The sequence below is a fragment of the Serinus canaria genome, chromosome 7 (assembly GCF_022539315.1).
Source record: "Serinus canaria isolate serCan28SL12 chromosome 7, serCan2020, whole genome shotgun sequence".
Taxonomy (NCBI): Eukaryota; Metazoa; Chordata; class Aves; order Passeriformes; family Fringillidae; genus Serinus; species Serinus canaria.
Genome location: NC_066321.1, coordinates 81,461 through 105,449, shown reverse-complemented (window position 1 = coordinate 105,449; position 23,989 = coordinate 81,461). Strand labels below are relative to the sequence as shown.

General features: G+C 37.3%; 1 protein-coding gene across 17 annotated transcripts in view; it reads right to left on the bottom strand.

The window, feature by feature from the left end:
• The window catches only part of BAZ2B (bromodomain adjacent to zinc finger domain 2B), a 113,106-nt gene that overhangs the window by 62,772 nt on the left and 26,345 nt on the right, over nucleotides 1–23,989 (bottom strand). For 8 of the 17 annotated variants that reach the window (XM_018911199.3, XM_050976941.1, XM_050976943.1 and 5 more), the window contains exon 1: nucleotides 11,538–11,848. The exons of 1 other annotated variant lie outside the window; for it this stretch is intronic. The gene's annotated coding sequence lies outside the window, so the exon portion shown is untranslated. Of the gene's footprint in view, nucleotides 1–11,537; nucleotides 11,849–23,989 lie in introns of those variants that run through there. 8 more of the 17 variants (XM_050976951.1, XM_050976942.1, XM_050976946.1 and 5 more) reach the window with 1 other exon arrangement.

The window sequence follows — 23,989 nt, the reverse complement described above, 5'->3', positions numbered from 1 at the left end:
TATGAATAGTTCATGGTTATGGGTATGCACCCAGCTTGTTAGAGGAGGAGCAGGGGATGAGGCTTTTCAGCCTTTGCTTTTCTTCTTCTCCTCTGAATCTGTTACATCACTATTGGAGAAGGTTCAGTTTCTCTTGAATGTTAAAGAGACCACTTTTCTGTTATTTAATCTAAGCTTCCTCTATACAGTCTGCAGCTTCTCTAGAATGAGGGCTGCAATTTCACACATGCAGAAAAGAACTATTTTTTTTTCTACAAACACAGAAAAATCAGCTACTTACACTGACAGGGCGCCAGAAAAGGTATCTACTACTGTACTGAATATTAGGGGTATGACCTTCTCCTCCAGACCAGTAGTAGAAGTAACATAACTACCTCCTTCAGAAAATTTATGAAGGGAAAATGTTATTAAACATTTTAATTTTTTCACTCAGGACTCCTAAATATATACTTTTCTCCAGTTAAACCTTTTTCATCCAATTAAAGAATACCTAATTAATTTTTAACAATCGGCAACTATAATCAATCTAATGTGCTCATCAGTGGAGGTAGGTCACTGGAAAATACTGCATATAGTGTTTATTACATATATATGTCCATTAACTTTTACAACTATTCTGAAGGATAATAATTAACAAAAATCTGATTCATAAGGGACTGTGGTTTTAGTTTGCATCTACGGACTTAAGTTCACAGCATTTGCAAAGACACAGTAAAAAGATTTACTATGTTTGGTATATAGACATCAATAGACATAAATTATTATGACAAAGTGTTACTTGAGGCTAACAAGTAAGCCTTTTACAAATTAAAATTTGTTGTATATTGGTACTGTTCTAATTATGGCTACAGCGAAGTCACTATATTTACAGAGAGCATAAGGGGAATTAGAAACAAATCAAAATGGTATTGTTACAGTATTTCCTTGTAAAAGGAAAGGTACGTAAAACTTTAACACACTCCATTTGAAACTCAGGATTGAAACTTCATATTTTATGTTCCATCACAAAAACATCCAGACCGCTCAAATTTCTAAAAAAAAGAAACTGTAATGCTGTGTGTAATAATAAAACACTAAAATAAGTCTTTACCATAAAATCACAGAATCCAACCTAAATGGGTGGAAAAGACCTTCCAGATCATCAAGTGTAACCTGTGCCTGACCCCCACCTCATCACTCAGACCAGAGCACTAGTGCTAGTGCCACATTCAGCCGTGCCTGGAACAGATCCAGGGATGGGGACTCCATCACCTCCCTGGGATGCCCCTTCCAGTGCCTGACTGTCCTTTCCATTAAGAAATTCCTCTGATGTCCAGCCAGGGCCTCCCCTGGCACAGCCTGAGGCCATTCCCTCTTGTCCTGTCCCTGTCCCCTAGGAGCAGAGCCTGACCCCCACCTGCTTACACCTTCCTGTCAGGGAGTAGAGAGGGAGAAAGTTCCCAGGAGCCTCCTCTTCTCCAGGCTGAGCTCTCCCTCAGCTGCTCCTGGTGCTTCAGCCCCTTCTTCAGCTCTGTTTCAGTCTCTGGACCAGCTCCAGTCCCTCAGTGTCTTCCTTTTCGTGACAGACTCAGAACGGGGCACAGCACCTGAGTTGCCTCAGCAGTGCCAACTAGGTGCCATTGCCCTGGTCCTGATGGGACTGATACAAGCCAGGTGCCTTTGGCCATCTTGCCCACCTGGGCTCATGTATAGCCACTTCCACCAGCACCCCCAGGGCCTTTTCCAGCTTACCAACCACTCCACCCCCAGCCTAGAGCACTGCAGGTGATTGCTGCGATCCAAATGCAGGACCCAGCACTTCACCTTACTGAACCTCAGTTAGCTGCCCTTGGCCCATCAATCCACCCTGTCCAGATCCCTCTGCACAGCCTTCCTAACCTTCAACAATCCTGCCCAACTTGGCGTCATCCGCAAATTTACTGAGGGTGCCCACGATCCTCTCTTCCTGATCACTGATAAAGATATTGAACGGGACTGGCCCCAGTGCTGAGCCCTGGGGACACCACTGGTGACTGACCCCAGCTGCAAGTAATTCCATTCACCACCACCACCCTCTGGGCCTGGCCATACAGCCAGACCTTAACCCAGAAAAGTGTACACCTGTCCAAGCCATGGGTGCCTGTTTCTCCAGGAGAATGTTGTGGGAGACAGTATGAAAGGCTTTGCTGAAGTCCAGGCAGACACATCCACAGCCTTCCCCTAATTCACTAGGCAGGTCACCTGGTCATAAAAGGAGATCAGGTTGGTCAGACAGAACCTGTCTCTCCTAAAGCCCTGCTGGCTGGGCCTGCTCCCCTGGTTTCCGGCATGTGCCGTCGCGTGACCGCACCCAAGATGATCCGTTCCATAACCTTCCTGGGCACTGAGGTCAGGCTGACACGCCTGGAGTTGCTCAGATGTGAGCATCTAAAGTATTTTATAAATAAGCACAGTTAAGAACCACCTACAAGCAATACATGCTTGAGTCATAAAAAGAAAGACATCCTTGGCAAATCAATACTTTTTAAATACAGAAAAGTAAATATAGCTATACTTGCAAGCTTTTAACTAACATAAGCCATCTGTTTGATCAAATAAGAACTGGGAGAACAGTAATAAGCTGCCCTTTTAAGGCTCCCCTCTCTCTGTCTCACCCCCACCCTGCTCCTTTTATTTCAGTGTCTGGGAAGTCTTTTTGAGAGGGTGCTTTTTCAAACTTTATTTTAGCTGCTTTTTTAATGTCTTTAATAGAGAACTGCAATATTGGTATTTCTGAATTATTTTGAATGGAAGAAATTTACATTCTTCTCCTAGAGACATACATAGTTTTGATTTCAAACTAAGTTAACCCTTAATTATGTTTAATCACTCTAACCACAGCAGATGGCTAACTCCAAAAGAGATAATCCCCAAAACAGTCATTAGACAGGATCAGCAATAATTACACTGTAGACCTAATGCATTCTGTGACTAAAAAGCCCATACCAGTTACAGCAGATCCATATCCTTTTTAACCTCAAGTATAAGTGAGACATTTGTTAAATTGGAATTATTTTGTCAGTCAATAATTATGAACTGCCATGACTGGTTTTTAACCTCTCATATTTGTAAAAGAGAAAAATCATTAAATAAAACTAGGAAGAAAATTACTTTTCAAAATTTTCCTTGTGTAGTGATTTATGTCAGTTCCTCTCTATGCTTTGCCTGAAACTCCAGCTATTTTCCCAGAATTTCCAATGGTGAATAATCACCATTAATGCAACTTAACCCAATGAAAACAGAAAGTAATCTCTCAGTAAAAAGGAAAAAAGAAGGGAATTATGCGAAGCTTTACACAGAAAAAATGTTGTCTTTTTGGGGAAAAAAATTACTAATGTTTAGTACATATAGAAACACTAAAAAAAAAAAAAAAAAGAATACTTACTGAAGGAAACAACAATCAAATAATTTTCAAATATATCAAGTTGAAATTTCTTTACAGTCAATCACCTACCTAATCCATGTTCAAAACCTTCACAGAAATGTACCTTAATGCAGAAGAAAAACCCTTTTCTTACTCTTATCCTATCAACGTTAGCTGGGATGTATGAATACTATGAACTATGTTTTGAAGACATCTAAACACTAAACTCATCTCCAAAATTCCAGTTTAACTTCTACATTCCCATGTACTGCTTCCTTATTTCAATTATTACCTCTAACACAGTGGAAAAAAAAAGTTGGGTAAAAATATGCTGCAGTTTTTCTCAACAACCAAGTGAAATTTGTAACAACTTTATGACCCCAAACTATGGAAGAGTCCCACAACACTGTGTTCTCTTGCCTTACAGCAAGGTATTTCATTGCATCATAATAATATTGTCAGTCTGACACTAGTTCTCGTGTCAGTGAGTGCGCCAATGCCAGAAATATTGCAGGTGATGAAGGGAAGCACATCAGAGGCCCAGAACACACAGTCCAGCACATCACAAATTCAAAGTGCAGTGTCCAAAAAGGTCATGCTCAGGAGGTAAACGCAGAGCATGGGTGCTAGCTCTGAGGTGACTCAGCAGGCCAAGCAGCACCTGTGCATTCCACACCTTCCACAAGGGCCACAGAACCAGGGAGGAGCAGGTTCAAAATAAGTGGTTTGACAAAAAAACCCACAAAACAAGCAAGCACACTGACCAAACCTTAGGTGAGAAGGAAGTGAAGTACCCACAGGAATGGGTGCAGCTCCTTACAGACAGACTATGGTCACCAGAGGCTCCCACTGATGCTCTGCCAACAAGGCCTGGTCACAAACCTTCCAACACACAGTCTACTACTGCTATGATGTTTTACACACTGAGATTTTTAAACTCAAATAAAAGTGCCTATATACTTAGTGAGATCCACTGTCTCAAATATTGTACAAACCAGAAAAGCCAAGTTAACTGCTACATACTGAAAATTTTGCAGAATGTCACCGCAATTATGTCACTTTCAATAATTTGCACTAAGAACTTTGTGTAAAAGTCTCTGGGGAAAAAATGCCACCATAACAAAACTTCTTTTACTAAATCAACAACTGCAATAAAACCTTTTTTTTTTTTGTGAAACAAAAGCATGATTGGCTTGTGTTTCAAAGATATCATACAAAGACACTTCTATGCACCAATACACTTAATACCTCACTGCCAATTATAGCGTGTGAGGCAGACCGTACATTCCTGTGTTATGTTCTAAATGGGCTTTATAGCCGTGCCCTGACTCACACCACCCATATTCAAATGGTGATATGACAACTCATTGTTTATCACATCAGAATCCACAACATTGAAAATATTCATAAAATCACACAGAGATCACAATTCCATATATATTTGTTTTAACAGTCTTTACCCACATAAGGTGACTTACTAAAAGCCACTTCAAAGCAGACCCAATTCTTAAGCTCAATATAACTCAGTCATGACTGGCCTGGTAAAAACAGAAAGAGAGAAGGGAATCAGTTGCCATTTTACTCTTTAACAATACATAGTGGCCATTTTAGATAGTCTCAAGATAAAATGACATCTTAAACAATGCATCTGTTTTGACTCTATCCAACAGGATAAACTCATCATTAAACAATACATGCAAAATAAACTGCAACTCAAAAACTTATTTTCTCCTATTTTACAAGTAACTGCATTGCTTTCCATTAGAAATAAACATAACTTCGAATATTTCTGCACTCACACATTTTGTGATTTTCATGATCACGGTAAAGAAAGAATAGTTACAAAAGACAGAGTGCACTATAATTCACTTACTTTACATTCCATGGAGGGAGGAGAGGCACACAGGTCAGGTTAAACTACAATCCTTCATAAACCTCACTTCGGGACAAACCTCAGAATATATTTCTGAAAGCTGCATAATGCTGTGAAAAAAATCTAACCTATCCAATCTGTACCACAAAAAGTGTATGGCCATACTAAATATCCATGGGGCAACACAGCACCACAGAGAGGTACTTAATGTTGAAGTGACCCAAGCCTCCTCAAATGTTTCAAACCCAGAGTAGCAAACTAAGAGTCTGGTTTAAACAAATATATAAACAGAATCATGGAATGGTTTGTGTTGGAAGGGACTTTAAAAGCTCATTTTGTTACACAGAAACACACCACCACAGGCAGGGACACCTTCCACTGGATGAGGCTGCGCAGAGACCCATCCAACCTGGCATTTAACAGTGCCAGGGATGGGGAGATCACAATTGCTCTGGCCAATCTGTACCAGTGCCTTACCACCCTCAATTTCTTCCTAACACCTAAACTAAATCTACCCTCCTAAAAAAAAAAATCTATCTGCTTTATCTGTCATTCTGTATGAGGTTATCAACTTCATAAGTCCATGTTTAGCAGTTACTTCTTTTATAACGAACACACATCCCTTCACTTATTTTCACTTCTATGCTGGGTTTGGAAAGGAGACATTGACACCATCACCCTCAAAACACAGAAGTAGATGCGCGATATGAGCTTCTTACACAGATGAACACACTTTCAGTCAGGAATGCTCACCACTAAGCCACCTCTTACAGCACAGCAAATTTCAGATGACAAGTAAGGAACCATCCCGTAAGTTACTTTTACCAACAGAAAAGCTGAGCAATTCATCCAGCTCAAGAAGAGGAGCAGTCAGGATGCAGATATCAGGGTGGCAATTGTACAGTGCCACTCTGTGCAGACATTAAGGCTTATGGACACTCTGCTCATGGAGTGGTGATGACTGCTCTACACATCTGTAGTATTCCAATGCTTCTAAGCAGATTCCAAACAGCAAATAAATGTGGTACCACATAAAATTGATGCAAAGTCTGGACTCTTGTCATAGCTGCAGAGTCTAAAATAATAGCATCTGAAGAACACTCAAACGCAAAGATTCTCTGGCATCAGTTTGGTAAACGCTCCAAAGAGAGACCAGATTCACCAAAATCACCAGATTTTGTCATCAAACCAAAACAAAGGATTTATCCTTTCAGAACTGAGGTTTAAAAAATCCTTCTGTTCCTAAAAAAAAAACCCCAAAACAAGAAACAAATGGATCACTGCAATATTTTATACTGTCTTTGGATGAATATTTTTATTTTCATACCTAACAGTTCAGCTTAAAGACATGTTTCCAGTTTCAATGTAAAAGCCCACTCTTCCACTCCCCGGATATCTTTTTTTTTTTTTTTTAATATTCTGGTTATGTGACTTCAAAAACTTGGGGTTCATTTGCACCAGATTCTAGTACTACTACATCTTCTAAAGAAGCAAGACTTCAATTTGTGAGGGCACAAATTGAAGCAATATTACTTCAATTTGTGAGGGCACTGAGCAAACTATGAACAACTACCTCTATAACTTTAAAATTATGAAGTATTATTCAATCCTTGCATACTGATAATCAATACAACATTTTTTTAAATACATAGCGAAAATTCTTACTTAGGGTGGTTCTGAATCACCCTAAGAACAGAAACCCTAACAATATAAATCCTATGCAACAGTAGTTCAAAAACCAGTAAAACAACTGGGATAGCTGAAGTCAATGCCTTTTTTTCCTGTGCTTTTTCGAAACCTGAATTTCAATCTGTCAGCGGCAAATTTTCTGCTTTTCATGTGGTATTCTGCCACTCAGAAACTTAGCTCCTGTTTAGCCATTGTATAGTACACCTCTTCCCATATTTCAAAAGCCAGACTTGATCTCAAGCTCAAGATTGAGGCTTAGCTCCAGTTACAGGCACTACCAGAGCTGGAGAAAACACCTACCAAGGGGGAGTGCCCTGCTGAACCTCTGACAGCAAAAGCTGCCACAGGCTTGTCTAGGCATCATTAAAATTCAACAGTACTTGTGCCAAACACGCTTTTTAGTACTTCTATATTTGAATCTTGCCTAAATTTGCCAAATAACAACAGAAAGCATTAAACCAAGGCATTAAACCAACAGCTAACTTTGTGAAGCCTAAAGTATCTGCTCTAATATATATATGTACAAGAACTCTCCAAAGGAATCACCACAAACAATGTGTTTTTCCTACTTGGTATTATTTTGCTTTATGCTAGGAAAAATAACAAAGAAATTACTGCATAGAGAAAACTTTAGTTAATCTTTAAAAACAAGATCTAAAGGAAAATTAATCTGGTGAAGAAATAACTACAAATCTAATATCTGTTTGGGTGTATGAAAGCCATGTGTGTCAAAATAACGAGTTCAGAACAAGTCCATAGGCACTGCCCAGTAAAAAACAAGATGCTAAAAAAAGGGTTGTTTTACCCTGAAGTCCTGAACTTACACACCACAAAAACTCTAACAAGTAAGCAGGGGCAAGGATGGTAGGCAAATGGACCATGGTTTAGAGATTTTTTGGGGTTTTTTTTGTTTGTTGGGAGTTTTTCATCCTGACAATTTAAGTTATTATTCTAGTCCTTCAAATATTGCTAAAAACTATGACCACCAGCATACTCTGATGAGAAATGAATTATGGGTAGCAAGTCAGAGTTACAGAAAAGCATTCACTAGAAACAAATCTTTTTAATGTGTTCCTGTACCAGCCTCAGGCTTTGCAATGGCTCCTGATTTTGTTTTAGAATAGCATCACTCTTCAGTCTCATTATTCTAACACTAATATCATTTTATGTTTAAGCAAAAGAGAAAATCCCAAACACCTAAATTAGGTTCTCCAAAGCCAGCAAAAACTAGTTTTAGCCCATGGGAGAGCGAAGAAGTCTATCAGCCTCTCACATCAATGACTGAGTTCTGGCACCTTGACTGAAAAACTTATCACTGAGGAATGCTAATTCCTCAGTTTTGAACTCCTAAAAGCATCCTGCAGTGTCATCTAGCAGGAATGTAAAAGTTCCCACTAATAGGCTGAGACGCAGATAAATGGTTTCCACATTTTCAGGCAGTCACACTCTCATGGTTCTTTGGAATCCCAGAACCAGTTCTTGAAGGAAGAGTTACGTGCCATAACAGCCACTGTTTTGAGTCAGCTTCATCACTGGCATCCATTGCCTTTTCCAAAATATCTTTCTTAGGTTATTTGCTCATTGTTTCTTCTTTTCTAGTTGGAAAGATATTATTTTTTTAAAACCTGAGATGTTTAAGCAAAACAAAACCCCCAGAAAACAACAACAGAGTCCACTCAAGTTTAGTTAAACAGAAGGAGAAATAATGGGGTCTTAAGACATAAAATTAAGCCTTAACAGAACCCACAGCAGGTATTATGGTGTCAGAAGACTATTCTGGCAGACTCCATCCACAACATTATTTTTACAAACCAAGCAGATGCAAATCTGACATCTTGATGTTATTTACAAACCTGAAATAAGTGCCTAGACACAAAAAAACCTGCCAGATCGCATTTTTATTTCCATAAACTGGAAAGAAAGAAGATAATAAGCCATCTATACTTCCATCTTCAAAACAAAAGTACTGTATCTAGATACTAAGCTCTAACAGAGCCACATGCTTAACATTACATTTTCCTACATGATTAAAGAACACTGGTTAAAGTACACGAGTCCACTTCTGCTGTACACCATGTGTTGTTTTCTTGCAAAGCTTGAAAACCCTTTAAAGATTAACAGTGATACCCATTGCAAATAAGCCATTCTTTAAAAATTTGAAGGCACTCTGCAAAGGCAAGCAGTCAGTGATGGTCATATCTGACAGATAAAGCTGGGGCTCTTTTATGGGGTGTGGGAGCAAGAAGCCTACGCAGTCCCAACTCCTTCTACCCAGCACTCAATTCAAGAGTTCCATGGGGACCTATGGCTGGGCCCAGGGTTAACATCTGCCCTTCCCTGCACAGCAAAAACAGCTATATCCTTTGGCCACTGCTGCCTCCCACACTTCCCTTCGCCCAGGCAGCCCAGGCAATGAAGCTCCTGCAGCTCCCATCAGGGCTGTTCTACCTGCTCTGCAGGAGTAAGTTCTGTAAATGAAGCTTGAGCCAACAAGGTCAGCTGTGAGGCACCAAGCTTTAAGAGTCTCTTCAGAGGTAGAATATGCAAAAAGATTACAAATAGCAAGGGAAACTTTTTTAAAACACCCAGACTGTAGGACATTGAAAAGAACAGAGCAGGGGTCCAAGAAGATGGCTGGACAGCAAGGAAGAAGTCTGCTGGAAGACAATATATATGCTTTGCTGGTCCCCAGACTAGGACATTTCATAGACATAGTCAATATTAAGCACTACTGAAATTATCTGAAATATCATATTATATAAATTTTATCTATTAACAGCAGCAATTCAGTATTTTGTTAAAAAAAATCAATAGAATCTTGTTTTGTAAGGGACATCAGGATAGAATTGTACTCTAGGTCACTGGGCTTCCAAATTAAATACCAGTATTAAAGGGCTTGTAAGGGAGGCAGCGTTTGTACAAAACCTATGGCTATCCTGTGAATCCTTTATTTTTCAGTCAGTGTTCTCAAGATGAAAAGGTCATAGTTTCAGAGAGAACAGCACTCATTCCTCAGCAATCCTCAGAATACAGCACAAGTATTTTGGGGAAAAAACAGTTCAAATCAATGGCTTCCAAATACCAGGTCTTTACCACCCCACAAGAAGAGAACCCTTTGAAAAAGCAATATACGATGAATCCCTCTTCCTTTCTTCCCCATGGCATTTTTACTGCCTTGTTCTCCTTAAAACAGACCTGTATCTACATGCTCAAGCCACTCCGTTGTCCACACCCTTTTCTCTAAAGCTAACAACTCATATGAACTAATAGGTCAAGCACGTCCAAAATCCTATCTACCTCGAGCTGGAGGAACACTGTTCTTTACCTACTTCTTTTTCTCACAAAGTGAACAAAACAGATTTCGCATATATGCTGTCTACTTCACAAGTTTTTAAATAACAGCTGTTTAATTTAATGTCTTTTTTACTCATCTATTATAAAAACATCTCTTTTAACTGAATCATACTTTTTCTTCATGTTTCATTTTGGTTCCAGTTTCATAGTGGATATGTTCTGTCACTAAATGAAATTGTACATCCTTTTACTTCCACGTAAAATACAATAATAGAAAAAGTAGACTTATGAAGAGCAACAATTATTTTGGTTAGGAATTCACAACAAGTTTTTTCATAATCTAGTTTATAAAAGGAGAAAGAAAGTCTTTGATACCAAGAACACAGTATTATTTTATTATTAATTTAAATCAGAACTGCAAAATTTAATTTAGCACTTTTCTAAACTTCCACAAAATGAGCAAGAACACAAACTGGTAATATCTATACTATAGAATGTCAGTAACATTCATGGTGGTATGTACAGCACGACTGCAAATGCTATGCCATTTATACTAGCGCAACACAAGACCAACCTTAAGAAGAGCAAAATCATTGTAGGCCCATGTAGCAAGCCAGGTAAGATCACAAACACTCTGTAACCATTGTTTGACAACATGAAATCTGTTAAGACTGATTGTCTTGAGAAAAATAAGACCACACCTGTGTACTGAGTGATAACTCACACTCACCTGGTCCCAGCAGCAAGAGCCAAGAAATTACTTGAAGAAAAAATAACACAGCAACTCTAATAAAGATAGAAACAGCACTTACACGATCATATAAGAAACGTTAACAAAAAGGCTGTTTTGTTAGACAGGAGAACAGTTCTGGAAGTGATAAAAATATTATGAAAACACCAATACTTCAGAATTTGTGTGAAACATACATTCTGTGTTACTGCATTTGTCCAGTGACTATTCATCAGAATTTTTCATAAAGTTAATACTAGTTTGCTGAAACCTAAATAGACTTCAGCGGTTTGGGGTTTTTTAATCTCATGAAAATCAGGTTTTTTGCTAATCACTGCTGCCAGATAAGCATTATAAGAAGCAGTAGTTGTCTTGGAATTAAAAAAAAAAAATTGCTACTCTATATGTTCTTTTTGTATTCTTCATTCTATAAACATTTCAAACTTAATGCAGGGAAGGCCAGGAGGGGCAGGTGGGGGTGGGGGGGAAGGAGGGGGAAGGAAGTACAGAAGAAAAGCACTGAACACTTGGCATTACAGGAGAATAGATAAAGAACATGAACAGCTTACTGTGGAGAGGGGTTTAATCAGGAAGTAGCCATTATCCTGTCGCTACAGAGCAGTGACAGCACTCCAAAACAAGCCGAGGGTTTGATCTTGGAGGTTGTTGTTGTTTGCTTTCTTTTTCAGTGAAGAAGGAAGAAAGCACACATGCTATCATGTCCGAGTTTGCTGAGCCCAAAGATTGCCAGATGCTTATTGTCAAAAGCTATCCTGAAAATGAAATCCAAGCAAGCATTGACAAAGCTGTATTTAACAAAGCATCTAAAATCTACCACAAGCTCCCTCTGTGTTACACACAAAACATGGCTGTCTTATTCAGAGATTAGCAATTATTGTAATGAGATACTGTCGGTGAGGGTCAAACAGCGCTTCCTGCAGTTTACACATCTTGATTTCCTGGTAAACAAACTGAAAGGCAGGTGGAGCACTTGGATCACCAGTAACACAGCTGCTCACAGACCAAACCCAGCTCAGGTGAAGTATGCAGCTTTATCTGTACTTTAATTACATGAGGGGAAAAGGTAGCAGAGGAACATAAAACCAACTGCACTATAAAGAAAAATTTTCCCACAGTGTTACGTAAGCATCAGTGCCAGGCAGCACTGTTTTCTCGTTTATGCCAAGCCCAAGGAAAATATCTCTATTTTAATGTAAATTATGCATCTGTACACACACACACACACACACACACACACACACACAGAGACACACTCTCTCCATTACTAACTGCTCCCCAAGTTGTTTTGGTATGTAAAAGTTTACTATGAAACTACCCTGAAATAGCAATGAAGGAGAGAAAACACAAACATGCCACTGGAAGCAGCAAAACAGAAGGTCCATACTTATTTTAAAAACCTAAGGCTCAATCAGACCTTAGTCCAGTGAAACATTAACAATCAGTGAAACATTAAAAGCACAGATCTGGTTTCTATCACTGTAGCCCTCAGAGAAGCTAAATATACTGAACTACAACCCACTGCCTCCATGTTAGTCAGCAAGAGAGTAACAAAGATTCAGCAAGTGTTCTCAGACAGAAGTTTTACAGGCTACCAAAACACTGGTGGTCAAACACCTCAGCTTCATGAAAAAAATTAGGTTTATAAAACTGATCTAATATGATATAATAAATCAACTACTCCAGCTGTATCTCAAATACTCATCAGCCCCTGCCCTCACAAAATGGCATAGCCTCAAAATGTGGAGTTACTGTGAGATTTCCTTTTCTTAACAGTATCACTTTCTATATAGCAAATTCTAAGTATAAATACGGGCACTGAATACAACTCTAGCTATGGGTATGATTAGGTAAACTACGTAAGTGAAAAAAAATTCTTTACAAAACAATACATATGATAACATTAAGTGAAATATTGAGGGCTCCTCCACTGAGATTTCAAACACTGCTCATGGCTATCAAATCTATGGTCATAAAGAAACTACAAAATCCTGAAAACTTCACCTACTAGATTTCAGTCTATCTAGAATTACCTATAATCATTGAGGTAGCTCAATTCCACACATTTTGATTTAGAACTTCCCAGTTTACCCTGTGATAAAGAAATATAAAAGCAGTTAAACCATGAATGTTGCTTACACACACTTCAGAAGAGCAGGTAATCCCTATGGAACCTGCAGTGAATGCTAACAAAGTCAGAGATCTACATTTCGCATCATAACTTGATCCAACTTCAAAATTGTTGCAAAAACCACATTATTTCATAGCAGAAATACTTGCTCAAAACAGCAAACATTTATGAATACAGGCCCAATACCTGAATCCAGCATCATCTGTGAACACAACCTGCATCAATGGTGTTGGAGAGCATAAGCTTCCTGCAGTTTATTAAATCAATATTCTTATTTATAAAAGTTTCAGAGTCAGTATTAGGTCTGCCTTTTGCTTCTAGCTATTTTAGCTGGAATACTCTGACACTAACTGCATGGACCAATAAGGAGGACACAAAAGGTGTAATTCATTACTTAAGGAATAACAGTGATTCTAAGTAATCTTTTTATTCAAGAAAAATCTAACAAGCTAATAGAAGTGACCTCCAACTAAACCACAAAAGATTGGCAGGAGGACAGAGGTGTCCACAAAGGATAGGCCCAACAACCATCTTTCTTCCCCTCATTCAGCCTGAAACAAAAGTCTCAACTACCATTTACTCCTCAGAGACCTTCATGCAATGGCATACCAAACCAAGTCCTACTTGCATCCAGTAAATTCAGACTCTGACAACATTTACAAGACTCGGTACCATTTTTTCCATTACATATGCTACTGTATGGAGCCCACTCTTGAGTTCCGCTCTTACACTGAGTACCATCAGTACTCATTGGATTGGTCTTAAGTTTGGTCCCCAAACTGAAAACAAAGATACATCACTAGAGACAGATTACCTTACTTTAAATAGCTTCTCATCACCAAAAACAACTACATCAACCCATCAGCTTGTTAAAACCCATCAGGTGACAGTAGGGAATCTGCATCCTTACACTGGTTATATCCCTTACCAAAGCCAAGGGAAAGAGGTGTCCTTTCCCAAGGAGAAGAGAGGCAACAATCCTCCCTTTGTTCTACTTCCTACATATCCCAGTCACATTTACGGGTCATATTGCTCATGATTTGGCTTTATTTTAAAGGTCCTTTGGTCCTCATTGAATTGTTTATAAAATGCATAAACACTGCACATGTCAATTTGATGCTGAAACAGTATCTTGGATTTGAAATGAACACAGTAGCTACCAGTGAACCATCACTCAGAAAGAGCCATATTCTACTTTTATTATATGTATCTCTACCAAAACCCTAGTAAGTACAGAATTGTTTCAGCGCACATAAGAAGTCACACAAAAACTCAGAAAACTAGCTTATTCTTTGCATTACTTCAGTGCCCAAAGTCATTCTTCATGCAAGCTCGTTACCTAAAGCTCATCACAGAACTACAAAAAATCCCAAACTATCATTCACTTAGTAAAATTCCAAACATTTGTCACTAGATTTCAACCCCACAAAATACATATACATGGAATAAATATTCAAAGAGAACAGAAAAAAACCTGAATTTCAGTAAATTTTTATTTTCCTGTATCAAAGCCTTCTCATATGCTCCTTTTCATTCTTAGCATTTTGGTTATCAAAATGTCTTAACATTACTAAATGGTTTTAACTAGCAACTTGGAAAAAATAAATTTAAAAAACCCCAAAGTAAACCATATCAGGATGCCAAGGAACACACTGTCCTATGTACCAAATAATGTAATTTCATAATAAAGTTGATATATCTTACCATAAAGTTTTGTTAATATTTTTCAGTATAATCTATAAAAATTAAGTCATTTGAGTTTTATGAGATTTGACACCAAGATGAGGTTTATTTCCATGTACTGCATACATTACTATCATCCATTTTAGAAAGCATCACAGAAACCAATATTCTTAATTTTCTTTACATATATGTAGTTGGGGGGATAAATTCAGTATTAACTGCTATTTGGTCAAACAATATTTTGGAGAAAAGATCACATAAGTAGAGAAATGCACATAGAAGGAGAGTTAAACTGCTATTTTCCATAAAAATAACCGTTCATTTATCACATTATTGGAAATGTAAAAATAAATTATTTTGAAACTGTAACAATATTTCAAAAGTTTTTAAAGCTTGGAACAACAATAAAAATATTCTTTATCTATCATCAAAGTACACATACACACACAGACACTCTGAGAATACAATATTCATTTTGCTGCAGAAGAACAGACATTGCATAACAATGAGATTTGCTAATGAAATCAGCCATCAACCTGGAATACATTTGTATTAAACCAAGACCTCAGTGTCATTTTCTTTTTGCATCATTTGTTCTCTCATTTTTTGACCTTTCAAGTATTCTATCCTCCTGGTTTCAGTGCTTCAAGTACAGCAATACTGCAAAATATTTTAACACTGCATGTACAATACTTTTTATTTCACAAAATTTTATTTTACAAAATTTCTTTCTCTGCTTACTACTAAATGTAGATTCTAATTGCATAGCTTCTATGAGCATTGTGAATGGAGTCTTGAAAGAAAAATCAACGGGTACTATAGAAACAAAGGAGTTTTATTTCCTCTGTAAAACTGCAGGAACCTCTAACAAAAACTGGCTGTCACTTGGAACAAACTATACTTTCATAGCTCAAGCTGCATGCCTCTTAATACAAGAATTTAACAGAACACCACATTTTAGAAAAATACCCTCATTTATCTAATGATTAAACAGGACAGAATTTAGCATCATTACATGAATACAGGTGTATTTTCTTTGCCTGAACATGCAAGACCATAATGAAAAAAAGTAAAACAATCCAGCAAGATCAGTGACAGTATGTTAAAGTATGCACCATACATAACAGCTACATAAAACACTTTACTAGAAAAGAGATGAATACAGAATGCAATTATTTATTCTACTACTCAGAGGTGACCATAAAAAATTACAAAGGTATTTTAAATGACATTTTTCTCTCATTATACCAGTATCATATTTTGGTTTTGTAGGTTATATGCTGTCTTATATATATGCTCATAGATAAAAAGCAACCTGTTTGCACCTCTAGCTCCAAAAGTATTAAACCTATGTTTTGAAATCACCCCAAAACTATTGAAACTAGAATACACCACACTAATTTTTTCTACTGTTCCCATTTTACAGATTTTTTTTTCAACTGAATTAATACAAATAACACATTGTGACCATATGGTACTATCAAGTGAGTATTATTGTTGATAGCTCCAAAGTCATACCAAAACCTAATACAAAACAATAGGGAACAAATGGTTGTGGACCTGTTTGGTAGGGTTGGCGCTTTTTTTGCAGAAGCAGGTGAGAGAGGGGGGTCACACGTTATATCGTGCTTGCTTGGGTGGGCATGAGTGTTTTTCTCTGTTTTTTTTTTTTTAATTAACACTACAAAACCCTAACGCTGTGAAAAAGAAAGGGCAAATAATTACTTACTCTAGTGTATAAAAATGCTCACAACTCTCATGGAATAAATGGAAGCAATTTTTAAAATACATTTTATCTGGGAGATGTAATAAAGCCATTCAGTTATTCTATAGTTACAACAGCCATCCCAACATCAAAAAAGTCCAAAAGGCATAAAAGACCACTGAAGAAATAGAGGAGAAAAATAATTACATGTCAAAATATGGACTTAAGCATCCCTGAAGCCAGTTGTATCAAATGGTCTCTATACAGCCCAGGAATACCATCAAGATACTGGACATAATGAACTAGGTAAGTAACTGAAAGCACAAAAATTTCCATAAACTGTCTTCATATGTGCTCCACTGATAAGTTAACAAGCACCTATATCATTATGAGCCTTTGAAAGCTGAAGGCATAAAACACATGGGCTTATTTTTTTCTTCCATTTTCCTCAGTTTTAAAGATATGTGGCTACAGGATACAAACATCCAGTCATATGCCATATGAAGAGGTCATACTCTGATTAATGCATTACCACATCCTAATAAAAAGATGTACGAAGGCTATCACACACTATCAAAAATGCTTCTTTCAATTATGAAGCATTTGTCCTTCTGCAATAAAGCCATCCACATTAGATCTCACAATGACTGAAGCTGAAGAGATACAGGAGGCATGTTTAATTTAAACACAAGGACTCTATGACCTCTAGGCTCTGAAATAAAGAAGCTTTAATGCAACAACCCTGACCCTTGAAAGTGACAGGTTGTTTTCTTCTGTGATTGCTTTCTGAAACTCTAACAATTGTCAAGTAGGCTAAAGAGTACGGCTGGCAGATGATAGCTAAGGAAAGCTTCCACTTTTAATGACTTACTGTCATGTCGTATAGATCAACAGTCCAACTGAGCATCTTCTACAAGATCTTAAAGGCTCTTGAAGCCACATATTACAGCAACTGACATCACTGGTTTTATTAGTGATCAGTCTAGTGGATATAGAATCTAAGAATATAAAAAACTGTTAAGTGATACAGTCTTAATTCAAATGAGAATGACAAGATGTACAAATTTACTGTACATATGAAATATGCGATTCTGGTACATCGCTGTTGACACTAGGCAATCATGCCTGTACCTTAAGCACACAACATAAAACTTCACAACTCCCACAACTTGGCATAAATTTCATAAGCATGAGAACACAGAAACCAGTTATTCTACTAATGAAAGTGAACACTTATTTTAAAAGTATAGACAAGAATAGAGATGAAACTGTATCAACACCACACAGAATAAGATAATGCCAGGTGCGTGCTAAAACATACTTGAATTTCAATCAATAAGAAAAAGCATTAATCCAGAAATTAATTTATTCATATTTATTCCCTCTGAACTCCAAAGTGGAAGCTACTTCTGTAGTCTAAAATTCTGTATTTTGCTGCAATAAACCACAGATATAGATGCTCAGAGTATGAGCATCTATATTCCAAACTTTATCACTGTCCACTTTAACACTGTCCACTGTTTCAAATATTCCAGAGAATATTCATAAACATATACACATTGACATACAGAACACACACATATACATATCCAGTCTGCATATACAGGTTTTGTGTTGTGCTTTACTCGTAGTCATACGCATGCACACTAACACCTACACTTTCAGCATTACACAGTACTTAGATAAACACTATTACTGGCACTTTAATGCAGAAATTGTAAGCATCCTTCAAAGCTTACTTTTAAATACCTAGCAATAAAGCAGGCTTATACTTTTTTCACAATGAAATACTACAAATTGTACTGAATTACAATGACTACCATATATCTACTTTTAGGGAGTAAAACTAGAGGACAATTTATTAAAACACAAAAGGAAGTCCTGAAGGTCACAGGCTATGTGCTGAGCTGCTAAGCAGAAGTGTCTATGATGCTGCAGAGCTGCCATTTTTCTTCCTTGACAAAGCCTCCATCTGCCACAGAGCCATTTACAGCCTCAGAGTCAGAATATCAATGATTTCCAGCCATTCCGCAAGTCTGCTTTCACCTTGACATCACCTTTGTAAAATATCTAAAGCAGATAATACATATAACCCTCAACTATCTCTAAGCACATGCTTTATTCAACTGATATGCATTTAAGCTGTACTCTAATACACCATTTCTTTACTTCCTCTGAATTGTGCAAGTATATGAAAACTCTAATTTGTACGCCCTTTTCCCTGTTGTGTTTGCCTTAAAGAAATTACCTTTGAAAAACCTAAAAAGAAAACCTTTGACTATTGACAAAACATGTAAAAATAAGTTAGAAAACATCTGTATTTACATAATGTACATGCACACCATCACAATTTACTTTATTCTTTCCCTTATAAACAAAACACGCCTGGTAAGATACTACACAGAATAAACTACCACAGCCCTGCCGAAACCAGCAAAACTACTTTCAGCTCTTGATGTATACACAATCTGATTTTTTTTAAAAAAATCCAGATTGGAGATAGATCAGAAGAAGAAAGGAAATCTTGACTTACTGGAAGAATACCTAATGAATTAGGTCCTCAGACAAAACAGATTATACCTGGATCAATAAAACTAATCAGGTACACATATACACACACACACATATATATATATATATATATTGATAAACATTATCATATATATATATATACACACGTACATGCACACACATGCTCTCTGTCAAGTATAAGAATACGCACTCCATCAAGCTCATTATAACATGACTTTAATGAAGGCATTCATAGACAGCAACTTCTGGAGTCTCGAAATGCAGATGAATGTCGGTACTCTAGACTAATTTTAAAACAAGCAAAGTTGCAGCTTGATTTCATAGTGAAAATGGACCACAGAAGAAATAATTTTGTATTACAAATATGTATGTAATCGCATATGATAGCCAGAACTTCAGCTACTGCCACAGAAACCCTCAAGATGCAAAGTATACAGGAGCAAAATATTTGAACACTAGATGAAGCTTGCGAGCATCTTTATGAAAAAATTACTTCATAACACTTGTAAAGTACCTATTTTACAATCTCAACTTTTGAATAATCAAACGTAAAATTATCAATGGTAGTCTGAGTAAATAGCAAAAAAAAAAAAAAAAAAAAAAGAAACCCACATACAATATGCCTTCCTCCTTGAACTAACAGCCCTTACAACCTTACAAAGACCAGACTTTTTGGAGCTTTCCTTGTGTGAATTAGTCAAGTTCTATTAAAACAAGCTTTCTAGTTGAAACAGGGACACAATACTCAAGATGAGTCACTGGCAAGAAAATTCCTGAAGACTTAGATTGAAAGAATAAGGTGGCAACAATTTATAGATGGAAAAATAGCTTTTCAATAGTCAACTAGAAATGTCTTCATAACTTGAACATCTAAATTTCAGAGCTACTGTATAATAAGACCCTGAAATTTAGTAAGAAAAAATATTTCTCATTTCCCATAAGTGGGCAGAGCTTTATTTTTAAATGCTAAGAACATTTCCTTCTGTAAGAAAGCCAAAGCAAACAAAGTGAAAACTCTAATCTAATCATATGTACTAGGAAAGATTTCTGAACTTTTAAACTTTTGAAGGAACTGTAAACAACAAAAACACTGTCTTGTGCAAAAGGCATGTTGCTATTGCAAAGATAAATCAGCTGGTCTAAACAACACGGTGATACTACCAAAAACTGAATTTACATCTGAGCTCCTCCAGTTGTCATCTGTTCAGCAAAGTTTAACAAACCCCTTATTCCTCCTAACAGTGGATTTACAACACTAATTTAGAATCTGTCCCTCAGCAGATAACCATTATTAAATCTGGTTTGCAGCAGAACCATTAACAAAGTTGGGAGTAAGTCTTACAGAAACTCTCAGTAAAGGGCCCTTGTGCTTTGTTTTGTTTTTTTAACTGCCTTCCTATTATAACTTACAACACATAAAATGTAGACTATTAGTTTAAAAGAAAACTAAAATAAAAAATAGATGTTCCACAGAGAAATATGCAGTTCATTAATTCTTTCCTTGATCAGTCCTTTTGTAATTTTACTTTTGTAATTTTAGTTGTTCAATATAGCGTGTTGTTTTACCCAATAAAGGCATCTAAATACATACAAGGATATACAAGTACATACATACCAACCATATTTGCAGACAACATACAGCAATAAACTACTTCCAATTTTTTAGTAAGATGATTTTCTAAAAATAATTACACAGAAACAAGTAGAAAAAAGGCACAGTTGCCCTGAGTTTCATTTACGGTCAATATAATTACTGCAAGCATATAAAACTGTTCAATCATATTATCTATAGTTTCTTTGTCAATGTTAATTGTTAGTATACTAAAGTGAAGATGTAATTAAATCTCCAGGTGTTACACATGTATGAAGAAAGCAAATTCTCATGTTCTGTGGGGGATGGCATGTTTTAGAAGCTTTTGAATTTTTTCTGAGCTTGCTAAGTGTATATCCACCTACACCATTAAAAAAACACCAAAGTGCTACTTTTCAAACATTATTACCACAAACCATGAACAGCCTCCTTTTCTAGTTTCAGAATGATTCTATTTAGAAGGGACCATAAAGCCCATCCCATCCCACCCACCGCCATGGCAGGGACACCTCCCACTATCCCAGGCTGCTCCAAAGCCCCATGTCCAGCCTGGCCTTGGGCACTGCCAGGGGTCCAGGGGCAGCCACAGCTGCTCTGGGCATCCTGTGCCAGGGCCTGCCCACCCTCCCTGCCATGAATTCCTTCCCAATCTCCCACCCATCCCTGCCCTCTGGCAGTGGAAGCCATTCCCTGTGTCCTGTCCCTCCATCCTTTGTCCCCAGTCGCTCTCCTGGAGTCCCTTGAGGTCCTGGAAGGGGCTCTGAGCTCTCCCTGGATCCTTCTCCTCTCCCTGGATCCTTCTGTGAACACACCCAGCTCTCCCAGCCTGGCTCCAGAACAGAAGGGCTCCAGCCCTTAGACCCTTGGCCTCCTCTAGACCTACTTTAGCAGTTCCACACCTTCTGTAGGCACCAGAATTGTTTTGGGGGGAATATAAAAACAGAGATACCTTTTCCATAACCAAATGGACATTTCCAGGAATTCTCTGCATCTTTTTGAGTAATTACATGATGTAAAAAGGCAAATACAGCCATGTATGTAGATGCTTATGTTAACTTTTGATGAGAAGGGGAACAGTTGTGGAGAGGGAGCTACCAATACAATTCAAACTGCCATAAAACCATAGAACTACTTCTATTAACCCAAAATCACCAAATTTTTCTTCTTTTTTTTCTCCTTCTCTGTTAAGTGTGTTCCAACTTGATAACAACAGTTTCTCATTAGCTGCCCAGACTTATCAAATTTCACTTCCTGTTCAATAATCCTGGTTTTTGTTAATTTTCTTTTATTCTGAAACATAGAAGCTGCAAGTGATAAAGCAGATGGTTTTATAAAAATAAAATGAAAACTGTTTGCCTAACTTGCTTGTTTCTGCAAGTCTTCTTTTATTTAGCTGCAAACAGGCTATGATTTATCTACATTTAGATTTCAAGTAAGGGTTTTTCTTGGCAATTTGCTTTCATATTTTAAACTGGAATATATGAAATCTTTCATGGGTCTGACTCACACTCATTTTTTGTTGATGTTTGCTTTCACACTCATAGCTGTCAATTCCAAGTAGGCCACTGAATACTTTGTTACTGTGAAAAGAAAATGGGTAGTTTTCAAAACCTGTTAAATCCCTACGTAAACTTTCTGTAGGACACTTGATTTCTGAATCTTCAAAACATGTTGCTCTTCTTTGCTCTTTTTTTCCCCCTCTGCCCTCCCCTCCAAAAAAATGGGGAAAAAATCCTTAAGTGTAGATCTCACCTATGAAGATGCTTCTGCTCATGACCATACTCACCCTAATACCAGTACTCCAGTAATGGCAACATCTCTCAAAAACATGACATTAACCTTGTCATGACAATTTTTGTCAGAGGCCTCTCTTCATAATTTCCTAACTTTACTCCAGAAAATTTTGCTCAGCCCTCTGCTGAGCTGATCTTTTACTGTGAACTCTTTTTTTTTAATTACAGCCATTAATAACTCGTTTAGTTATAACCATATAGAAAAATTTTTGAAAGTATTATCTGCATAACTTTCAAGTATTGTGTCAATATTTTAAATTAGCTAAAACATTCAAATTAATTGGGACTGTTAGAATTCACCACTGCTGCCTTTTGTAACAAATAAAAAGAGCCACAATTAGGAATTAAAAGAATTTTGTATTTGGGGAGTAGAAATTAGTATCCACAAGAACTTCCTATCTAAAATGGCATCACTGTAACATAAAAATAAAAATAAAAAAATCCCACCAAACAAACAGACCAACCACCAACACCACAACTGACAACACAGAAGGAATTATTACTTGCCATTTTTCCCAATCTTTTCAAGCTGTCCCTTCACCAACTTATTTGTTACAACCCAAGGCACACTGAAGAGCCATTTCTTTCTTTGGATGCAAGGGTTATTATTGCTTCATAGCAAAGAGAGTATGTTCTGTAAGCTAAAGAATTGACTGTACTCACAAAAATGTTAGATATTATTAAGGATACATTTTTTATTATTATGCAGAGATTTGATATTTTTCATGTCTCAGAAAATAATTAAGCATGGTTGGACAAACACACAAAGAAAATAAACTGCCACACTGAGTTAGTACTAACAGCCAGCATCAAAATGAAGTTTGTTGAAAGAAAGATATCTACACCTGGCTATTGTTACTCTTTTATTGTTTAATGCCTACAAGAAAACTCATCCAAAAGTATAAATCTTTCTATAAATTCCTCCTGTTCTTCTCCAACTGCATACATAAAGGGAGGAAATTCACGCATGTCAACTTGACCATTTATGAAGCATTTTTCTCATTTTCTTGAGTAAGGCACTCTTTTCTTCAGCATTCATCCTGGTGGCTCCACAGAATAACTGTGGTCAGCTGCTGCCAGCAGCAGTTCTCATTCCATGTTTGGAGAATTTTCCATTACAGGAAAAACTGCCCCACAGAGTAGGACTGGCTGCCCCTACGAGTAGGACTCATAGGTAATAACTCCCAGAACATTAAGGAGAGAGGAGCCTTTGTAACACTTGAATGTTCAAAAGTCAGGACAAACTTTTAACTCAAGCAATGCACCTGTGTTCTTAGTAGAATTCCAGCTCCTTCCCAAGGTAAAGGACTTTTTTTAAAACAAGATTTCACAAGTCAGAAAGTTAGCAGGTTTAGCTTTTCAAAGCCAAACATACAGGTAATGTTTAATACCAATTATGTATTTCATCCCCTTATCCTCTGCAAAAATGGAAGCTTCTTCTCTAAAGTTTCTACATCCTTCCAGTCACTGGAGGCTGGGAAAGTAGCACTCTCAGTACATCCCAGCAAAAAAACATTACCTCATTAACAAGAAAACAACGGGGTTAAGCTTTTATTAAATGAAGGTTT